This window comes from Dendrobates tinctorius, unplaced genomic scaffold (assembly GCF_039654945.1).
Source record: "Dendrobates tinctorius isolate UK_male_01 unplaced genomic scaffold, ASM3965494v1 ptg000016l, whole genome shotgun sequence".
NCBI classification, from domain to species: Eukaryota; Metazoa; Chordata; class Amphibia; order Anura; family Dendrobatidae; genus Dendrobates; species Dendrobates tinctorius.
The window spans coordinates 56,093,537-56,103,877 of record NW_027361684.1 but is presented as its reverse complement, the minus strand read 5'-3'; the positions used below and the strand labels follow the sequence as shown (position 1 = coordinate 56,103,877).

Here is a 10,341-nt window from a genome sequence, read left to right as displayed (position 1 = left end):
TGACGCTGGACTACAGACAAATTACCAGAAGGTGACGCCATACCTACCTGCATGGGTTGCTCAGCAGGCTCAGTACTGTCCACCCTCGACCCCGGACCTCCCATAACCAGAGGTGACTCCCTATGTCTCTGGCAAAGACGGCGATCTACTCAGATCGCCAGAGACATGGCTGCCTCAAGGTAGTCAGGAGTTTCGTACAGAGCTAAGGCATCTTTACCCCTTCCTGTAAGCCCCTCACAGAACTGACTATGGAGTGCAGGGTCATTCCATCTGGTGTCCGTGGCACACCTCCGGAACTCAGCAATATTCCTCTGCTATGCGGTCTCTTTGCTGAAATTGGCGTAGTGTGGACTCAGCTAATGAGACGCGATCGGGGTCATCATATACAAGGTCCAGTGCCTGAAAAAATCCTTCTACCATCTGGAGCGACTGTGAGCCATATGGAAGAGAAAACGCCCATGCTTGTGGGTCCCTCTGGAGGAGCAAAATAACTATCCCCACACGTTGCTCCTTTGTACCTGAGGATACCGGACATAACTGGAAGTAAAGTTTACAAGCCTCACGGAACATCACAAACTTGTCACGCCCCCAAGAGAACCTGTCCGGCAATGCAAACTTGAGCTTGGTTTTCCTGAGAGATGAGATCCCCACGCCATATGTACCGATACGGAAAAACCACTATGAGTAAATCTACCACCTCCAGACTGAACTGCTGCAATTGCCCTGACAGAGCAGAGACTGGATCCATCATGGATCAGAGAAAATGATTACGGTCAGAGTTAATGTCACGACACAGCTATCGGGTGACCTGGGACCAGGGGCTCCCTAGCTCGTCCTGCTCTACGGGATACTTCAGATGGTGAAGATGCAGGGGCCTCCGGCCTTGCCTCATCTCTTCCAATAGCCCTCCGTCTGTTCTCTTCCCCTATCCCGGGAGAAGGGGGCGCTACTGTGCACCACAGTACACCAACCCGACAAACAAGGCAACAAAGACAAGGGGTGAGTAAAAACTCCATGCACACCAAATATTCACTCACATATAACAGAGGAATCCACAGGGGTGTGCAGGAAGGGGAAGAAACGAAGAGAGAGATGGTTAAGGAATTACCAATCATACAAAGCAAACAACAGCACTCCTTCTCATACCAAGTTCTCTTCCTCCTTTAGTCATGCAGCGAAAAGCCCACACTGATGATTAGTAATAGAGCCCAGATTATATAGGGAAAAGGAGTGGCTAACCGAGCACAGCTGAGAACAGGGATTTCCAACATGGCAGATTAACCCCTGTTCTGCCGGAAGAAATAAACACGCTTAATAAGACAGAGAAGTGATTCTTCTAAGAGCCAGAGTAGGAGCAACAAGAAGCTGCGATCTTCTGGCTCCGCTCCATTGCGGTAACCCCGTGACACTTGCTAGCTCTGGCTCTGTTAAATATTATTAGTTATGGATTTATATATATTAGTTATGGAGTTGTATTCTTATCACACTCAGTTCTGTACGGGACATTGCCTTCCACTGACACTGCATGTGCTAACAACTGGTATGTAACTTTACTACGAAGAAGCCTAAGAGAGACAGAGGCCATTTGCCATGTGGGATCTCAGAGAAAGAAGGTGACAAGCTTTTGCAATGAACTAATGGACAATTTCTCTTTCACCTATTTTTATATTTTTCTGTAATAATCTTTTCTTTGATGGAAGAATCCAAATAAACCACTACATTTTTATCTGGTAACTAGTCCTGAGTATTTACAAGGATAAGCATTATTTTACATTGGAGAGCCAGCCAGATCTTAATTTTTGTATTTTTTTTGCGGATTTCCCTCAACTTGCCCAAAAGGGGGATTGAACTTTGCTAACGTCATATGTGCAAGTTATCAGGAACTCCACTATTCACAAGAATCAGACAGAACCTAGAAGTGAGGACTAAGAATTGCCAGATGGATTGAGAAGTACTACAAGTGCCAAAGTGCCAGACGTGCTGAAGCCAGACGTGTGAAGACAAGTGCCCAGCGTTGTCCATCAAAGGAACAAGCTGAGACATTTCAAGGTAAGAGAAATAAAATGGATGTTATTAATTCTTATGCTAAGCAGAGTAAATTGAAATTTAAGTCTGTAGATGAGTCTAATGTAGACGTTTTATGGCTCCGCTTATATGCCGAGTGTGAAAAAGAGAATCAGAAGTTAGATTCTAAGTTTTTCAACAGAGAAAGAGATAAATTAAAAAATATTCTACAGATGGTAGATATATTTCATAGATCTGTGTCAGAGAAATCCAAAAATGATTGTGTGAAGGAAAATAGTGATGTTCCCGAGATTCACTGTAATGTGGAGAAACAGTTACAAGTAGCAGCAGCTATTGAAGGTGACCTTGCAGACGTGGAACAAGATGGAGAAGTAGGAGGAGATTTCAGAACTGATGTAGATGACGTACAAGGGAAAGACGTACCATTAAAAATAGACGACTCACAGGCCCAACTCCGAAGTAACGTAAGAAAAAGTTTGCTAAAAATATGCAAAATCATTCCTGCATATAACAAAATACATGTTTGTAGAAACGCTGAGGTTTTTGAAAGTTGTGTTGACAAATTTGATTTATCTAACGAGGAGAAGAATCAGTTGTTCAAAATGTGGATCCCTGTAAACTTTGCTAGGAGATTGACTTTAAAGTTATCTGGTGAAAAACATGATAATTTATCTGATAAGGATAGATTACAAATTCTCATTTTTTGTTCAAATGAAAATCATACAGATATTGATATTCTTCAAAAATTAAGGATTGGTCGGAAGGAATGTACTTTTACGTTTATGTCCATATATGAACGTCTGTACAAAATGCTGAGTGAGAATGTCAAAACACCGTCCCTCATAAGGAGTTTTGTAAGCAAATTTTGGTTTTTAAATCCTACATCTCGTGTTATTGCGTCACAAAAAGATTCTTTATTTGAATGTGTGCAATCCCTTGATTTTGCCAGAAAACACGAGAATCATGAAAGGAAAGTAAATTGTGCTAATTTTGTGAAGACAGGCAGAGTAAAATCTTATCAGAAGCCGGTATTAGCAAAGCCTTCTAAAATGAGTTTTCCCCAAAATCAAATCTATGAAGAATGAAGAAAATCACATGTTTGTTTTAAGCCTTATGGAATGATGCAAAGGACCACCGAAAAAACACAGATTGAATTAAGGAAAATTCAAAGTTCTGATCTTCTTCTTTCTGTAAAAAAGATGGCCGAATTTGACAGACAGAAGCAGGTGGTGAGTGACATCACTGACTTTGAGCTGAAGGGTTCATCTGAGCAGCTCAGAAAATCTGTTAACTTCAAAGTAGCAAGAATATTTAAAGACATCTTTTACAGGGAAAGAGTGGGTGTAGGAATTGGCTAAAAAAGTAATTATATGTTGTGTTAAAAGTGTTATACAATGTATTAGTTATATGTAATTATTTTATAGAGTATAATCCTGTAGTTCTATGGTTTGTGGATAGATACATAGTCATACAGTATATAGTGTTTGTAGAAGTAATCTACTTCAGTAATATTTAGAATTATGAATATGATATTAACCTTATCTTTTATTTTTCCTTAGAATTTTTATTTCAAAGCAGGACTTAATCGGAAAAATTCTCTTACAAGGATTTATGCCTTTATTTACACAGGAAGTTGCAACAATTGCATGATTTTATAAATTTAACACCTTAAAAAGAAAATAACTAACTGCATTTTAAAATGTGTTCTGTGTGAGTGCCTTTACTGCTGGCTTGACATGACAACCACAGAATGTGAAATTTGAACCTTGTTCTAATAATAGGTAAACCAGTATACCATGTCCCTGTTCTTTAGGAAAATAATTTTTTAGGGGGTCTCAACTTTTGCAAACCAATGGAATTTTTTTTCCAGGCCTAGATGTCAAGTATAGCTATACAACATATATTTGTCATGTGTATTTGGGGAATATTCAAAGAAATATTAAGACTAAATTTAAATAGTTTACAATGCATTGATAATTAGGGTTAAAATACATGTATTCATCACACCTTCGTATGTGAGGTATTTGGTTTAAACTTAAATATTACACAGTCTGAATGACAGTGACAGTGACTGAGTGTATGAGCAGCTGCTGAGTGAGTAATGTGATACGTTTGTATGTGAGGCCTCAGGATTTTGAATGCAAGAGAGAAAGGAAAAAAAAAACCCAAAACCTTATCTTTAGAAGAAATATGCAGATCAGTTAAATTATTAGAATATTAGGATATATAATGAAATATTATCTATACAACATATATTTCTGTATTTCTATAGTAATTATTATTTCTTGACTTAGTTAATTGTGGATAAGTGCAATCGCACATCAAAATGGTTTATGAAGAAAATCTACATTTAAATTAATTTTTCCAAAGGATAATTTTATGATATTCAAATTAATTTTAATGGTCACAACACATCTTCAGACAAATAATGGTATAGGCAAGTATAAATTCACACAATTTATAAATTAATTATTTTAATTTTGGTTTTGATAAATGAATTATTTCATAAAACAATATTTTTTGGTATTAAGGGGGAAAATATGTTTTTGATCCTGACTACATCATCACATTTGATTAATACCTCTTCTTCACACATTTTAATAAAAAAGAAATATTAATAAGGTACAATGGTATAAGTATTGGGTATAATAACAAGTATATAAAGAGTCATTTCTTTACACTAAGAGGAATATTATATGCAAAGTTGCATAATTTGAATATTTTGGTAACACAAGTTTATGACAATTATGAAATAATCCAGATCATGGAAATATTAAGGGTATATGTTACTGAAGACATAACTACTCTGCATCAACATAAAGGCCTTATTCTTATTTTTATTCTTATTTTTAATTTTCAATTTTTTAATCTATTTTTATTATAATTCTTAAATTTTTATTTTTTCTTTCATCAATATTTAGTAAAGTAATATCTACTGAGAATATTGCTTCATTAAATATAGCAATGATATGGTTCTATTACAAAGAAAATTGTTTCACTTCTGAGTTATATGCAACAATTCTTTTATTCATTCGCTCACTCATATATTCTTATTTTGGTTCATGGCTATACATTCCTACATATTATTAGTATAATAAATATATTCCTTATTAATAAAGATGACAACACTGGTTACATAAAACACAGTGACACCTATGGGTTGAAAAAGGTAATTACACCTATGACATAAAAAAAAGTTCTATCACATGAAAAAATATGGATAATAATGTATTATCACTTATTATTGGGTTATTATTTCAATCATTAAAATCCATATACGGTACAAATTCTGATAATATTACTGATTGCTATGGTACGCTGTGATATTATAGGATAGGAAAATTACCAGATTTGGTATAGAATAGGGAATGAAGACTTCAAGCAAGATACTGGAATTACGTTAATAAAGACTTTTTATATTTCTAAACTTTATTGATTCTTATCAGTTGCAAGAAGAAGAATGCCGTTATCCAGAAGTCCCAGAAGGTAACAAAGCTATGATTTCTGAGTAATAGACTGTTACTTACAAGTGCAGTATCCACCACTGACAGCTACAAGTGCAGTATCCACCACTGACAGTCACAATTAAAGTGTCTAACCTGACAACCAGAGGACGATGATCCTATGATGCTGATGTGAACGGTGTTATCACGTTCTTATCAAGTTCCAGAGGTTTCCAATCACATGTAAAGCTTTGATGAAGGCTGGTGAACAATAAGGTAATTGTCAGGAAGCTACAACCCTGACATATGTCCTGTGCATTAGGACAAGGACTGGTTATGGTGCTATGTTTAGCAAGGAAGAGTCATTTTAACCCTTGCTTTGTTGACCAAAGACGTCACACCTGTTCAAAGACCAGTACCGATGGAGGATTCCAGAATATCCAAGGTGAGCCAATGTAAGCCCAGGTTTTTAAAGGTGACACTGCACAGATATTAAAGCTAAGATAGAATGACTCAAGGAAAAGTGCAATATAAAATCACCTAATAATCGAAATTATGCACCATGGAATAAATTATAAAAAGACAACTCGGGCAAATAAGATAAAACAAACGAAGAAGCCGAGAGCAATGTCCAATGATAAAGATTTTTATTTTATTAGATATCCAACAATATTGTGTATATATATATATATGTATTTAAAATTAATGATAAGGGGAGGCCAATGCCAAAATAAAGGCACAGCCTGGGGACAGCAATAATCACTCAATTAAAAGCACCTACAATAATATCACACAATATAAAGTAAAAGCAAAAAATATACGAATATAATATATATATATAAAAGCATATATAGAAAATGCTGGTGCTAGTATAATATATTTATGTGCAAACAGAGGCTGGACAGACATCTGACTGGGATGATTTAGCGAATCCTGCTTTGAGCAGGGGGTTGGACCAGATGGCCCAGGAGGTCATTTCCAACTCTACGATTCTATGATTCTATGAAACATATAATACGTGCAAGCAAGAAAAAACTGTGTAAAAAATATATATATAAAAAACAAAAATATTAAAATAATTAGCTATATGTGTATTACCACACAATAAAGTGCAATGTGCCACAGTGATGTAAACAGAAAACGTGTGCAAAAAAAAGAGTTTTTTTCATATATGTGAGAGCACAAACAGAGTGCTGAAATAATTTATAATAAATGAGCTGCCACAATTAAAGTGCAATGTGCCGCAATAGTATAATAAATCAGCGCTTATAGCTTATAAAAATTCACAAAAATTGTGGACAGTGTGAATACCTTTCAGCTACCTCTGTCCCCAGGATGTGCCAGCCCCGACGCGCGTTTCGGCGTACCTTCGTCAGGGGGTGGCAACATCCAGACAGGAAGAAGTTTAAATAGGGCAGAATAACCAATGAGAGCGGAGGAAGTGTGTGATGACGCACGCAAGCATCGACGGTAACCAGGCAGCCCCACGCCGTCGGCCCACGTGTATCCCCGATCGTCGCAATGCAATGATGCGGCGAACAGGGACGCAGGCACGGCGGGCGGGACTCCCGGAACCCGATGCTAGCGCGCGTACAACACTGACCGCTGTCATTGGACTACATATAACACGTACGTAGAAATACAAGGCGCTCTGTGATTGGATAGATTGGACACATGACACATAGGTCCTGAGCACACATAACATAAAGAGATCACATGGTACGAAGGTCCTATTTGATATAAAAAGAACTAAGATAAATAAGAACTAATACGAATATAATGCTAACATATAATATATAACATATATCAAGCACCAATATATGAATAGAAAAGTGGCCATATATAATTATAAACAGAATAATGATGAGTAGTAATAAATAAATATAGGGTATGAATGAATAAAAATAATAATAAATATAAGAGTGATGAATAATAAAATAAAAATAATAAATATAAAAATACTTAATAAATAATGATGATAACGGGTAAAAATAAAAATAAATACAAAAATAATGAAATAATAATAAATGATAATTAATGATTGATAATATGCAATTATATACTCATCTTTCATGAAAATACATATTTGAAAAAATAATGATGAAATATTTATAAAACAAATAAATATTTATAATGAAGTACCAAATGCATATTTAATCAAATTCATATATAAATTAATGATATATTTGAAAAAATAATAATGAAATATTTATAAAACAAATAAATATTTGTGGAAAAATACTAAATGCATATTTAGTCAAGTTCATATATAAGTTGATGCAATAGGTATTTATTCTTTGTCCTTTTTCATTTTTCTTTTCCTTTTTCTTATATAGGTATATCAGCAGAAAAATAATGACATCGGCATCAGTCAACTCCAAGACTCCCCACAATAGATGAACAGCACAAGGTACCGTAATTGCTGATAAAATTAGGAACTAAAAAATAAAAATATGTATAAGCATTATAAATCAGTACACAATAATAAAACCATGTGAATAAATAATCAAATAATATACCCAATAAATAACAATAATTAATGATGTAAAATAAAGAATATAATATATATATAAAAACAATAAAAATATAAAAAGCTGGATGACTAGGTGGTCATAAGAAGGGGACATAACTGATATTCTCATTTAAACCTGAAGGAGATGTGGTTTTAAGAGTCCATATCCATCTTGTTTCCATTTGTGCTAATTTCTGACTAATTTGGCCACCACGTATAGAAACCGGAATTGTATCTATTCCTCTTACCCGAAACTTGCTTGAATCACAATTGTGGAATTGTTTAAAATGTCTCAAGGCAGAAATGTCACTCTCAGTTTTTGCTCCATTGATTCCAATTACATGTTCTCTTACTCTTACTTTCTGTCCCCAGGCTGTGCCTTTATTTTGGCATTGGCCTCCCCTTATCATTAATTTTAAATACATATATATATACAATATTGTTGGATATCTAATAAAATAAAAATCTTTATCATTGGACATTGCTCACAGATATTAAAGCTGCATAGACTTTGTTTTCGTATCAACATTTAAATTTATGGACTTTGATTTGATACACAACACGATTTCTACAACATCTATATGCTATAGAAAAACTGTGTTTTTAAAAGAATCAAGAAGAAGACATCAAAATGAAGACCAGATGACATCAGATGATGATGACTGGACCTGAGATGCTTCAATTTAGACTTAGGGAAGTATAATTATACATATTTTATATGAATATTGTTCACGGCTTACCATAACATGAATTCACATCAATTATGTCATTGAGTACTTATAACGGTAATCTGATATTATTATTATTGATATTAAATTATTTTGTCAAAAAAGAAGAAAAAAGATCTCATTATATTTTGAGGGTTCCAATTAATGTCTGTCTCCCTCAAAAGGGGGAATTGTTAAATATTATTAGTTATGGATTTATATTAGTTATGGATTTATATATATTAGTTATGGAGTTGTATTCTTATCACACTGAGTTCTGTACGGGACATTGCCTTCCACTGACACTGCATGTTCTATTTTAGCAAGTGGTAAATGTCAGCTCCACTACATATTTTTGTAAGCTTGGCTCATGGTAAATGTCAAACTCCATATATACCGAGATCACATGTTTTAAGAGACGTATATAATTCATGGCTAACTGTAGAGGTCGCTCGTTCCTTCCCTCACCATCATGAGACACAGACATCTCTGCTCGGACATAACTGAACAACTGGTATGTAACTTTACTACGAAGAAGGCTAAGAGAGACAGAGGCCATTTGCCATGTGGGATCTCAGAGAAAGAAGGTGACAAGCTTTTGCAATGAACTAATGGACAATTTCTCTTTCATCTATTTTTATATTTTTCTGTAATAATCTTTTCTTTGATGGAAGAATCCAAATAAACCACTACATTTTTATCTGGTAACTAGTCCTGAGTATTTACAAGGATAAGCATTATTTTACAGGCTCATTGACTGACTATCTTGGGTTTGCAGGCCCACTTCTCCCGGTGCATTTTTCTTTTCCCAAGTCATTCTGTTGCCAGGTAAAGGAATCTCTGTGTGCTTCAATGTATCCGGAATGTAGTGCGTTACTTTTAAGAGCAATCTTTGGGTCCTCTACAAGGGATTAGCTAGTTGCTATGAAGGAGCTCCTCCACTCTCATCCTCTCATGTGCTGTACTAGGCCACACCCCCCTTGTTTGTGCACAAATTGTGGTCCCTATACCCCCATACTGTCTCCTCACACATACCCCCTCCACTCCCCATACAGTCTCCTCATGCCAACATTCCTAAACAGTCTACTTATAAACGCCCCCAGAGTATCCTCATGCATTTCTCCATCCCCATACTGTCTCCTCACACAATCTCCCCTGGTCCAAATATTGTTTCTTCACACATTCTTCCCCCACTTCACACCATACTGTCTACCCACCCATTTCCTCCTTCAAATTCTGCCTCCTCAAACTCCTCTCCCCCCTTACTCTACACTGTGTGCAGAATTATTAGGCAAGTTGTATTTGAGAGGATTCTTTTTATTATTGAATAACAACTATGTTCTCAATCAACCCAAAAGACTCATAGATATCAAAGCTTAATATTTTTGGAAGTTGGAGTGGGTTTTTTTTAGATTTGGCTATCTTAGGAGGATATCTGTTTGTGCAGGTAACTATTACAGTGCAGAATTATTAGGCAACTTAATAAAAACCAAATATATACCCATCTCTCGTTTATTTTCACCAGGTAAACCAATAGAGCAACACAAAATTTAGAAAAACATTTCTGACATTCAAAAACAAAACAAAAAAAATCAGTGACCAATATAACCAGCTTTCTTTACGATGACACGCAAAAGCCTTCCATCCATAGATT

General features: G+C 35.4%; 1 long non-coding RNA gene across 1 annotated transcript; it reads left to right on the top strand.

Annotated features, from left to right (window-relative positions):
* The first annotated feature begins 4,557 nt into the window (after window positions 1–4,557).
* LOC141080575 (uncharacterized) lies at window positions 4,558–9,395 on the top strand. Its single transcript, XR_012228970.1, has 2 exons — window positions 4,558–5,913; window positions 7,805–9,395. It is a non-coding gene; the product is annotated as an uncharacterized lncRNA (long non-coding RNA).
* The last annotated feature ends 946 nt before the right edge of the window (window positions 9,396–10,341 follow it).